Raw genomic sequence first — 13,531 nt, forward strand, 5'->3', positions numbered from 1 at the left:
AATGTGTTGGGCTATAAGACCTTCTCGATTATGACCAAATACAAAGCAAGTAATAGTTCTACAAGATCCAACCCAAATCCTAGCTCGTCCAGATCCACACTCTAGTAGAAATTGACCCAAATTTATATATTGTAATCTAAATGAGAAGATCGTGCCCAATAAAACCTAGAAATGGGTGACAAATATGATTATATTAAAATTCTAAAAATATTAGAATTCATATGAAACCCTAAGGGTACAACTAAGTCATGAAAGAGCAAACAAACTCACCAAAATGTAAAGGGAAATAAACTTTCGCATTCTTAGTCTATGCTAATCCAGTAAGATGCATACATATTCAATCATAAATTGACCCAAATTTATATATTGAAATTTGTGGGTATATGATGCAGGGCAAGCAAGAGAATTCCTAAAGGAGATGTCCTAGCCCCCAACAAATAACCACATAGCAAAAATAAAGCAACAACGCAATATCTAATACCAATACACAACACTTTATTCATAGGATAACTGTTACATGCAATGTGTTGGGCTATAAGACCTTCTCGATTATGACCAAATACAAAGCAAGCAATAGTTCTACAAGATCCAACCCAAATCCTAGCTCGTCCAGATCCACACTCTAGTAGAAATTGAATGATTTGAGCAATACATATCCACAAAGCTCAAAGAATACCTACATATAAAAACTTATCATGCAGAAGAAAAAGACAAGAAAAGGCAAGGGTTTTCTTTAAAAATATGAAAATTCCATTCTCAGAAATGAAAAAGATAAGAGATAATTACAAAAGATCAATCCTTATAACATGAGATCAAAACCCAAAAAAGGGTAACCTAAAAGGTAAATGTTATTTAATATTTATTAATTAATTATTAAATGTGAATACATAAGTGCATAAAGTGAAATCTTAAGAAGGGAGTAAAGGTAATTTAATAAATTAAATTAAATTAATGCTTTACTCTAACACCCCCTGCCCCAAGATGAGCAACAATGCAGAAAGAGCAAGGAAACTACAATGCAATGCGAAAAGCAAACTTAAGTCCCAACAACAAGGCCTAATGAGGTACACAATCACAACCAAACCTCTATGAAATGGAGAAATAAAGAAAAACTAGTGGGAAAAACTCTACTTCAAAAAGAGATAGTAAGAAATAGAAGGATGGGAGGACTCATCACTGAGACCCCCCAAGGACAACTTCCTTCACCCCAAGCATAGAACACAATTCAAGATACCTTGGGGATGAAAAAGGTTTAGTGAAGATGTTTGCAACCTATTGATTAGTAAGAATGTAATCCAAGCTCAAAACACTATCCTAAATTAGATACCTGATGAAGTGCATGTGAAGCTCAATGTGCTTGGTTTGTTGATGCTCAACTGGGTTGCAGGAGATGTGTATAGCACTCTGATTGTTACACCATAGAAAGGTGGGACTATCAGGAGGAAATCCAAACTCTGTCATCAACTAAGCATGTTGCTTCTTGCAAGACCATGTGATAGGACGAGAACCAAGACAAAAGACAAATCTAGAAGTAGACTTGTGATCATCCATATCACCAGCCCAATCTGAATCTATGAAAACAACAATGTGAGGATCCCCTAATGTGTAGTGAATGTGATAACATGTTTTACCCCAAATATACCTCAAGATATGTTTGGAAGCTTGCCGATGACTCTCATGTGGACCATGGGAGAATTGTGAGACAAGTCCAACCGCAAAGGAAATATCAAAACATGTGTGTGTCAGGTACAACAAACTACCCACAAGTTGTTTGTATAAAGTGGAATCCATTGTAGAAGTAGAGCAAGTGGTAGATAAAACACCACCTGACTAAAAAGGTGTGGGAGTAGGCTTTCAATCAAGCATGTTGAATCTTTAAAGCATATCAAGAGCATACTTCTACTAGAGTATGGCTATCCCATCTAAAGACTAGACAACTTGTAGGCCCATAAAATAGTGCAAAAGTCCAAGGTTTGTCATCTCAAACTAGTTTCTCAAGGCTTTCTGAATACTCTATATCATGGAGACTGAGCTACCTATAATGATGAGGTCTTCTACATAAAGCACAAGTATCAATAAGTTAGCCTCATGATGCTAAATGTAAATCATAGGATTGGAATGACACTGAGTGAACTGTGAACCAAACAAGAACGAATCCATCTTCTCATACCAAGCCTAAGGGGCATATTTGAGACCATATAAAGACCTCCAAAGCTGGAATACTAATGAAGGGTCCAACACAAAACCTTGAGGTTACTAGGCATCCTCATGAAGGTCTCCATGCAAAAAGGCACTCTTCATGTACATATCCCTGTAAAGCTACAAGAGAGAGTACAAGGCAAATAGAATTCATCTTGGCAACAAGGGAAAAGGTCTTAGAGTAATCAATACCTTCAACCTATGAAAACCCCTTTGCAACAAGATGTTCCTTGTACCTATCAAAAGAGCCATCTACAACATACTTGGTATAGTACACCCACCAACACTGATTCAACTTGCTTCCTTTCAAAAGAGGATAAAGATCCCATGTATGGTTCTTCATCAAAGAAGAGCACACCTCATCCATACCCCTATCCCACTCTAAGTGTCCTATCACCTATGAAAAATTATTTGGATCATCTAAAATGGCATGACTCAAGAGGCCACTACCTATAGTTTTATGTCATGTCCCCTTTTCAAATAATTAAAAAAGAAAATCTTTGCTAAGGCAGGCAGGCCCAAGAAAGTGAAGTTTCGGAAAAAGGGGGTTAATCTGTGGAAACCGTTGGACTAATAAATGAAAATTATTATTAAAATAAGTTTCATTAACCTCTCTTGGACATGAGTTACAGTTATGCCCTCTTTTAAGGGGTTTGGAGGGATTTTGGGCTCATTCCAGAACTTGATTTTTGCTCATTCTTTGTTATTCTTCAGAGGCTGCCAAACCTGTGGAGAAGGAGACCCAAGAACGGGAGTTTGTAGGTTTCCAGGGAGACCCAAAAATGAGAGTTTGCAGGTTTCCAGGAAGTCTAAGGATGGGAGTTTGAAGCCATTCCATGTGCATGCTCATACAGAGTTTGCCTTTGTGTTGAACAATGCAGATTTGTGAGTTTTCGGGTGTGTTTTTGTATGAGTTTGGTGTTTACAGTTGAGTATTTTATATCAGTTTGGGTTGCTGCTGTATATCAGACTTTTAAATGTTAAAATAGAGCTGAATATATATATTGGGACATGATTAAACTTCTGAGATAGATTATTAGTGTTTTTGTGGTGTTTTCGGGCATATTTTGTGCTATTTCAGGAGCCCGATGAGCATAGTTTTGGTCCTACATTTTTGAGCTGTTGTGTAAAGGCTATACGGATCTGGAAATGTCAATTTTTAGGCTGTTATGCTGCTGAAAGTTCTGTAAAAATTTTCATTTTCAGATTTATTAATAATTTGTGAAGTTGTGAAGCTTTTAGCACTATTTTCAGCATACCCGATTTGGGGTTTCTTGAGGAATTTGGTGGATCTTTGGGATATTAGCTGTTTGATTTTAAAGATCTGATTAGAGGTTGGAAATATCATACAAAACCAGTAAAGGGACATTTCAGTGGTATCAAAGCCATGATCTTGCCAGCCTGAGGGTTTGTAGAAGTTGCAGGTCAGTTTTGACAACTACCCAGATCTTGCATTTCAGTTTTTAGAACTACCCAAATCTTGCATGCCATAATTTATGGTTGCATGTTGCTTCTAATTAGATGCATGTCAAAATTTATGGTTTCATGCTACTTCAAATCATTTTCATGTTAGTTCTTGGTGAATTTGGTGGTTGTAGAAGTTTGCATTTCAGTTTTGACAAGTACCCAGATCTTGCATGTCAGTTTTGACAACTACCCAGATCTTGCATGTCATAATTTGGTGGTTGCATGTTGCTTCTAATTAGTTTCATGTCAAAATCTATGGTTTCATGCTACTTCTAATCATTTGCATGTTAGTTGTTGGTGAATTTGGTGGTTGTAGAAGTTTGCATGTCAGTTTTGACAACTACCCAGATCTTGCATGTCAGTTTTGACAACTACCCAGATCTTGCATGTCATAATTTGGTGGTTGCATGTTTCTTCTAATCAGTTGCATGTCCAAATCTATGGTTGCATGCTACTTCTAATCATTTGCATGTTAGTTCTTGGTGTTTGAAGAAGTTATATCCTATTGGGGTTACACTCTACTTTATCCAGAATGGACAGGTATAGTACAGAGTCTCAGAGGAAACGATCTTGGACAATTGATAGCCAGAGTCAAAACAGTAGAAAGGATGGTTATTTAGACATTCGAGATAAACTTATGAAAATAAGCCATGACATGTCTAAACAGTTGGTTGAGCACCACCGTATAATGAATGACATGTTATCTGACCCAGCTAAGGTGGATAAGTTGACTGGATTTCTATTTCGCAAATTTTCTCACAGGACAGATGACACAATTCCCAAGAACTTGCATGAGGAGTTTGAGAAACTAGCTAATAGCTAGGTAGAGGTCTCAGATTCTACTCTTCCACAGGAGGTGGTGGGAAAGGATATTACACAGATTGATAGTAATGGTCAACTTGATACTCAAATTGAGACAATTGTTTACAGGTCGTCAAAGGGTGATGCCACAGGTATTCAGGATGGTATAGTTACAACAGGCAGTGACTACAGTGTAGTGGGTTTAGATGAGGATTATGAGGATGTTGTTCTACATGATGGTGAGATACCTAGTGTAGATGAGCAGACATTGAGCATTCATGACTTTTCTGAGAGAGAGTACTAGGCACAGTTAGATGCTTCATCACATGAGGTTGAGGCTAGTAGTACTTCACATGATTTATCCCTCCAGCTGAAGGTGAGTGAAGACAGTATTGTCACTACATTATCTCATCATGACAGGTATGTGGAGTTAGTTGGTATTGGTCATATTACTCAAGTTAGGATTTTGCTTGAGTTACCAGCTAATTCTAGTTTACAGATATGGACTCGAGATTGTTATATTGGCATTTGGGGTTCAGTTGACTGTAAATCATTAACACTTTTTGGTAGCAGTGGTTTGGGTGCTACCATGGATTTGATTAACAAATTGCACAGTGTTGTCTTTTCTTGTGCCAGGAGCTTATCCAATGTTGGTATTAGTTTCTATACACCGGTGTTGGGCTTTGTTCATATATCCAATCGACCATACTTGCTGGAATGTGTTGATGATATTTCATATTTGGCAGTGTGTACAGATGAGTCCCAGGATCATATTGGCATTGATGACATCTAGGAGGATGCAGTGGACAGTTTTGAAGACTTAGTTTCCTTGGATATAGAGGAGTTGGATAGCAATGCTAATGTTTTTGATACTTCGTATGTTGATATGAGTTTTAGATTTGATTCACAGGATATGGATGGTAATACTCTAGAGACTAGTAACTTTGAGGATACTCCTTTAGACAGTGCATCAGAGGAGGTTTGTAGGAGACAGTCAAGCCAGTGCCATCATGTGTCTAATCAGTTGAGAGTTAGTGACCAAGACATTGCTATCACTTGCCAGCATTTCGATGCTGCTCGTCAGTTGTTAGCAGTTTATGGATGGGGTTCTCCTACTAGTGATGAGCAGGGAGGCAGTTATCTTTCCTTGACAGAGTTCCACTCTTTATGGGAGGCTATCCAGATTTTGAGACAGGATTATATGCAGTTGGTAGCCGACAGAGATTATCTTATGAAGTGGGGCAGTACAGCATATGATGCATTGTTGGCCAAGGAAGATGAGGTGAGTGAGCTTACTGAGCAGCTTGTGGTGACTTCTGAGATTCTTGAGAGTACACAGTTGGCTTTCAAGGAGTCACAATTTCATTTGGCTAAGGTGACCATGGAGTTAGAGTGACTACAGTCTTCACCTGATTCTATATAGTCACAAGCAGTGGTGTTGGGTGATCCGAGGATGTCCATGGCTGAGATTGTCAGAGACAGTGGAGATGGGGATGCATCCATTCTTGATACTAACCTTGGAATATCAGGTTCATTCCCACTAGAGTTAGGTTCAGTTGAGTTGGGTGTTGTAGCAGATTGTTGTATGCTTGACATGGCGGTGGCCTCTAGTATTGATGGCACAGAGACTAGAGATTTATCAAAGATCATGTGTGATGTTGGTGAGTCGGCAGTTAGCATGGTTCCAACTAGTAACACTACTCCCTTGGTGATATCTTCGGAGGTAGTAGTTAGTTCCAACATGGTTAATGATCAATTGCAGTTAGTTACATCTGGATTGCAGTCTGAGCCACTGACTGAGATTGGTGCATTCTATCGGCATTACACTGTGAGGTATGCTCATCTATCTACCTTTGATGACCATGTTGATGAGATGATGATACAAAGATGTACTTTGGTTCCTAGTGCTTATCATCAGTTATGGGATAGTTTGATGCCTTGGGATGAGAGTTGTGATGGGCATGACATGGTGATAGGTCCTGCAATTGACAGGTTGATAATACATGACTTAGAGCAGGAGTTTTGGAGTGATGCTTTAGCAGGTGTTGTTATTGATTCTACTCCTTTGGCTATGACATCTCTTGACTTAGCTGGTGATCAGTCACAGTGGGTTGTATCACTTCTTCATGGTGAGTTGTTGACTGAGGTTGGTTTTTTTTATCAATATTATATTGCAGGGTATGTACATCAGTTAGCATTTGATCCTTGTGCTGAGGAGTTGATGGCAGACAAATTTGGTTTGGATTCCATTTCTTACTCTTTATCTTGTAATGTCTTTTCACCATCAACAGTGTATGGGAGTTATGGTTATGAGATAGTGGCCGATGATTTGCAGAGTTGTGTTGACTGCAGGTGTTGTACAGTGTGTAGATTCTCCATACTTGGTACAGTTTCATTCGAGAGGGTTCACCATTGTTGCAGAGTTGGATTGTACATTCCATATAGGCCAGTGGGATGCGTTGATGGTATTTACTGTGTTGGTAGTTTGATTTGTCCACTTTACTTGGGTTCTGATGTTCTAAGAGTTTGTGCCTCATGGGTTTTTGATTGTGGTAGTGGTGATTTCAGAGTTTGGTTGAGCTATAATTGTCAATTTTATTATGGATTCCTCTTGGTCATATTGCAGAGGATATTACAGGAGCCTGTGTTAATTGGTAGTAGTATAGTTCATGACTACATTTGGGATCTAGGTGGATTGATTGGTTTATTGTTCAGCCATTGCTTGAGGACAAGCAATGATTGGGAGGGGAGGACTTGTCATGTCCCCTTTTCAAATAATTAAAAAAGAAAATCTTTGCTAAGGCAGGCAGGCCCAAGAAAGTGAAGTTTCAGAAAAAGGGGGTTAATCTGTGGAAACCGTTGGACTAATAAATGAAAATTATTATTAAAATAAGTTTCATTAACCTCTCTTGGATGTGAGTTACAGTTATGCCCTCTTTTAAGGGGTTTGGAGGGATTTTGGGCTCATTCCAGAACTTGATTTTTGCTCATTCTTTATTATTCTTCAGAGGCTGCCAAACCTGTGGAGAAGGAGACCCAAGAACGGGAGTTTGCAGGTTTCCAGGGAGACCCAAAAATGGGAGTTTGCAGGTTTCCAGGAAGGCTAAGGACAGGAGTTTGAAGCCATTCCATGTGCATGCTCATACAGAGTTTGCCTTTGTGCTGAACAGTGCAGGTTTGTGAGTTTTCGGGTGTGTTTTTGTATGAGTTTGGTGTTTACAATTGAGTATTTCATATCAGTTTGGGTTGCTGCTGTATATCAGACTTTTAAATGTTAAAATATAGCTGAATATATATATATTGGGATGTGATTAAACTTCTGAGATAGATCATTAGTGTTTTTGTGGTGTTTCCGGGCATATTTTGTGCTATTTCGGGAGCCCGATGAGCATAGTTTTGGTCCTACATTTTCGAGCTGTTGTGTAAAGGCTATACAGATATGGAAATGTCAATTTTTAGGCTGTTATTCTGCTGAAAGTTCTGTAAAAATTTCCATTTTCAGATTTATTAATAATTTGTGAAGTTGTGAAGCTTTTAGCACTATTTTCAGCATACCCGATTTGGGGTTTCTTGAGGAATTTGGTGGATCTTTGGGATATTAGCTGTTTGATTTTAAAGATCTGATTAGAGGTTGGAAATATCATACAAAACTAGTAAAGGGACATTTCATTTTAGCACGAGTGTGAGGAGCATTGGTAGGATCACCTACCAAAGGCCTGGCTACATCAACAATATCATGAACCCACTTGGGCACTCATGGAACATCTAGTAGAGGTGGTGAATGGGGATCAATGTCTAGATCTTCCTTAGAGGATTCATAATCCTGTAGAGGAGTAGAGGAAGTGTTGGGTAGTGTGGAAGAAGTTGGAGATTGAGGATCCATTAGATGATAATGGTCATCAAATTGAACATCTCACCAAAAAAAGACATCTTTGGAATCAGGATCAAACAACCTACAAGCCTTCACATCCTCATAGTAGCCAACAAAGATGAGTGGTTGGCTCTTCTTGTCCATGGATTTTCACTGAGCATCTAGAATAAATGCCCAAGCCTCACTACCAAAAATACAGAAAGTAGAAACATCGAGCTTGACATGATTCCAAGCCTCCTTAGGAGTCAAGTGTCACAATGCCTTTTAAGGCATTTGATTCTAAATATAGTTAGCATAATTGATAGCTTCATCCCAAAATGAAGAACTCCTTGCTTGAGACTAAATCATACAATTGGCCATCTCTCATAATGTCTTGCTCTTTCTCTCTACAACCCCATTCTACTAAGGGGTGGGGAACTATGAACTGATTTTGTAAACCATGCTCAGTGCAAAACTCTCTAAAAGAATGATTCACATAGTCCCCCCCATTTTAAGTGCATATACACTTGACAAAAAGAGCAGACTGCTTCTCCACAAATGTCTTAAAGATTCAAAATGAATCAAAGACATCAAACTTGTCCTTTAAAAAGTACACCCATTTGCATCTAGAGACATCATCTATTAAGGTGAGGACATATCAAGCACCTGAAAAAGATGGAGTGGGAAATGACATAAGATCAATGTGGATCAACTCCAATGGTGCCTTAGCATGTGTGGATCTATCTGTCAAAAAAGGATCTCTATGATGTTTGGCAAGTGCACAACTTTGACACACATCGTCAATATAAGAGATCTAAGATATGATGTTTTCCAGGTACATAACTTTGAAAGAGCATGTCCTTTCCTTGCAGGAGGAGGTGGAGGCTTCATAGAAGTAATAGTGGTATATTGCATGGCCTCCTCTAAAGCCTCAAGACATTTACAACACCTAGAAATTGGATGTCCTTCCTTGCCACAAAAACTGCAAGGATCACCTATGTACTTCTTAGTCTTGGAGGAAGACTCACCAGACTTAAAAGAATTACCCTTCTAAGAGGGTTTCTAAGCATCTAGTTTAGGAATAGGATTGGAGGAACTCTCATTGCCTAATGAATCTAACTTATGCTTTAGTTTATACTTCAGCTTTCCTATAGATGTCTAAACTACCAATGCCTTTGTCTTTGTCTTTGAACTAGTCATAATATCAAACTGTGTAAGCTTTGACTACTCTCTAGTCAAGAGAATAAAAAAGACCTGAAAAGTCAGCATAAGAAATCTATTACCCAAAGCATCTTTGGTGGAATAGAATTCTAAACATAGAAGCAAAAATCTAATAGTTTCCACGAAGCTTAGAGAGCATCAGTTAAATGCAGTCGATGTGAGTCTTTGTCATTCCACAACCCTGTAATAAGGATCTATGTTGATTAAACTTCATCTACAAGTCATCAATGGTTGGAAAGGAATCTGGTATAGGAGAGGTAAACTCTACCTCAATCTAAAGTTCCCTAAACTCATTCACAGTACCAAACAAGCCTTGAAGCTTGGTCCACATAGCTAGAGGGGTATTGCACCTGTCAAGATGAAATTGTAGACTATATGATGTACCTATAAAGAAATCAACCCCTTTTGTGTCATCCATCATGTTCTATGTTGCATGACCTCACAAGGCCTCTAAAAAACTAGTTTCACTACATCTAAACAAGACTACAACCCTTTTGACTGGAGAAGATGTGTCATCAGGGTCTCTAAGTGTGATAGTTATGAGGGGTTAGAAGTTCTAGACAAGAAGAGATCTTGACCATTGTTTTAGAAAGTGTTGAATTTTTTTAAAATAAATTTATAGTTTACATATGTAAATAATAGAAATAATAAGACAAAACACCCCCCCACAATGCAAAAAATCAAACTCCAACTACTAGAAGGAATGCATAAATGAGAGAAGAGAAAAAAAAGATTCTGATATGAATCACAAATACTTGGTGCAAAATATTGATGAAATGATAGAGAATCTAGAAAGTGCTCGAGAAGAGCTTTCTGGCACTTTTATAGATAAAAAAATGAAGCTATAATGAAGAAACTATGCCCCTTGGAAGATAGAAGTCATAGGTACCAAACCTAAAAAGAATCAAAACAATACATGCTCAATTATCTTTGTCTCAGAACCAGATTTCTAACGCTTCTTTTGGATAAAAAAAAACCCATGTATGCTCAAGATATCACAAAAAAAAACTACAGGGCCCCGAAAATCAATAAAAAAAAGAATAAATAAATAATTTTTTAAATCCAAATAAAACACTAGCAGAGCGGTGGTGGCATGATGATGGGCAGTGGGCATAGCGCTAGTGTTGTGGCCGACGAAGCAGTTGAGTTTTGGAGGAGTGGTGGCCCCAAGAAGGAGCAGTGTCAAAGCAAGTTTCACGACAACTTCAAAAAGTCAGTGGGCTAGCAATATGCAAAGCAATGGCTGAAAAACCAAGATCGTTGTAGTTTTGTGGAAACACCACATGGTTTTGTATAAACCATGGTGGTTTTTATAACTACAATGCGTTCAAGTGCCTAGTTTTAAATTTTTTAAAATCCATTTCGATATATGTGTTAGAGGTCATACAACCCTTGTATGTAAAGAAACTTTGCCTCTCACATCAACATTGTCCAAAATTAACAAACTTTATATGAAAATGAGGGTTTTGACACTTTCTAAATCCAACTGTGAGTCTGTTTGGCCTCAAAGTGCTCCTAAAATCAATGACCCCTAGTTTTCACAAAATAAAATACTTGAAAAATACTAGATTTGTTCTATCAAACCCTCATTCTTCTTTTTTTCCAAATATCAAATAAGCTACAGTAGATCTAGCTCTGATACCATGAAGGATTTTAGCAATACAAATTCACAAAGTCCAAGGAAGATCGACATATAAAAACTTGTCATGGAGAAGAAAAAGAAAATAAGGGGCAAGGGTTTACTCTAAAAATATGCAAATTTTATTCTTGGAAATGAAAAAGATAAGAGATAATTACAAAAGATCAATCCTTATAGAAGGAGATCGAAACTAGAAAAAGGGTAACCTAAAAGGTAAATGTTATATAATAATTACTAATTAATTATTAAATGAAAATGCAAAAGTGCATAAAGTAAAATCTTAAGGAGGGAGTAAAGTTAATTTAATAAATTAAATTAAATTAACGCTTTACTCTAACATAAACCTCCAAGGAAGATCTAAGCTTGTGCTTGCAAGCCCACCAAGAAATCTTCTTGTTCCCAAACCTCAACTACTAGCTCTTCTAAAACTTTACCCAAGATCCAAGTGTAAACTACCTCACATTTGGCGCCCTATCCACACACTTAGGAAAACTTTGCTCACTCAAAAACTCCATCTTCTTCATGTTGGATCCCATGCTCAATAATGACTCTCTCCCTTGAATGAATGCCTAAAGACTCCACAAGACCCCTACTTATACCCACAAAGCCACAAGTCAACCTAAAAAATTGGAAATTAAATAACCCTTGCATTAAATGCATATTTAAGCCACAAGTCAGCTCAAAACAAACATTAAATACAAAATGTTAACCCTCACTAACATTAACCCATGATAACCCCATGAAAATATTTAGGACAAGCCCCCAAGTTTCCAACACTGGTTAAATGCACATAGGAGAGATAACCAAGACCCAAATGGGTCCACACAAACTCCCAAATTGATCCACGTCATGATCGAATGCTACATGCATTAAATGCACCAAGAACTTTAATCGACACCAACACACTTTTGAGTGTTAGCAAACTTCCAAGCATTACTAAGAAGCCAACACATTCCAAGCAATACAACTACCAAGCTCCTTTAGTGACTGAGCACCACAACAATTGAGTACCTTCAGCAACTGAGAACCCCAACCAACACTATGCCCAGTAACAACCGAGCATCCACCCTTCCTCCTTGATTGAGCACCAAGCTTATTCACCAAGCCCATTCAGTCAAGCCTCCAACCAAAAAACACCATAAAGATGATTGAGCACCTCTAGCTTTCCATTGAAAATGTGAGAACCTTCAGGAACCTTAGATGCCCTTGCATCAATATATATGACTTAAACTTAAATATTGTTATATGAAACTAAATATAATTATAAGAAAATGGATGTAAATAAGGCAAGTGGTAGTTAACCCTATTCTTAAGAGAAAAGAATAATCTTAATAAGGCATAGAATTTAGATAATTTTGAAGATTGGAAATTATGCCTCTTTTCTATAGGCTTTGTCTTGTGGTTTGAATAGTGGTGTGGGAAATTTCTATAGTCATGGAGTTGGTCTCTAACAAGATACTTTATCTTGTATAAAACAAACTTTTTCTCTTCAATTTACCTTATATATCATCCCTTCTTTTTCTTTTGTGATCTAAATTATAACATCTATGTTTACTTTTAGAAGGTTATTGAATCACATAGATGACAAGTTCTACTACGTTAACTTGAAGAATAAACCAAAATTGCAATCATGCTAATAAACAAAGAAACAATCTTTGAACACACACGTGCTATAATGATTATTCCAATTAGGATTCATTTTACTATTCCTTGATTAGATAGGATGATAGAAATAGATGAAATGAAGTATCTTCTCAACAAAAAGTACATAGCAAATAAGACTCTCAAATATGTGTTGGACTCTAGATGGGAAAGGAATGGAAAAGAGTAGTTAAGGATTGGATTTATAATACAAGTGTAAAATTGATTTAAATTGTGAGATTGACTTCACACAACAAGAAGGTATGAGAGTACATGTATACACTTGATATATAAGAAATGTATAACTATGTGAGCAAATATAGATAAAGTATCAATAAAAATATAAAAATATGTGAAATTTTACTTGAATCTTACACAAGATTATACTATTTGTACATTTAAATTTATAAAATCATCAATCAAAATAAATAAAAATTAATAATTTCATTACTATATCTAATTATATATATATATATATATATATATATATATATATATATATATATATATATATATATATATATATATATATATATATATATATATATATATATATATATATATATATATATATATATATATATATAAAATAGAAAACATGTTAATCTTAAATTATTTTATTAGCCAACAAACTATATATTATACGAAAGACTTTGATTGGGAAGTATAATGTCTTACTTGGGAAAGTCACTCCTTTGTCGAAAAAAAGTATG

This window comes from Cupressus sempervirens, chromosome 11 (assembly GCF_028749045.1).
Source record: "Cupressus sempervirens isolate cs-2001-9-10 chromosome 11, ASM2874904v1, whole genome shotgun sequence".
NCBI classification, from domain to species: domain Eukaryota; kingdom Viridiplantae; phylum Streptophyta; class Pinopsida; order Cupressales; family Cupressaceae; genus Cupressus; species Cupressus sempervirens.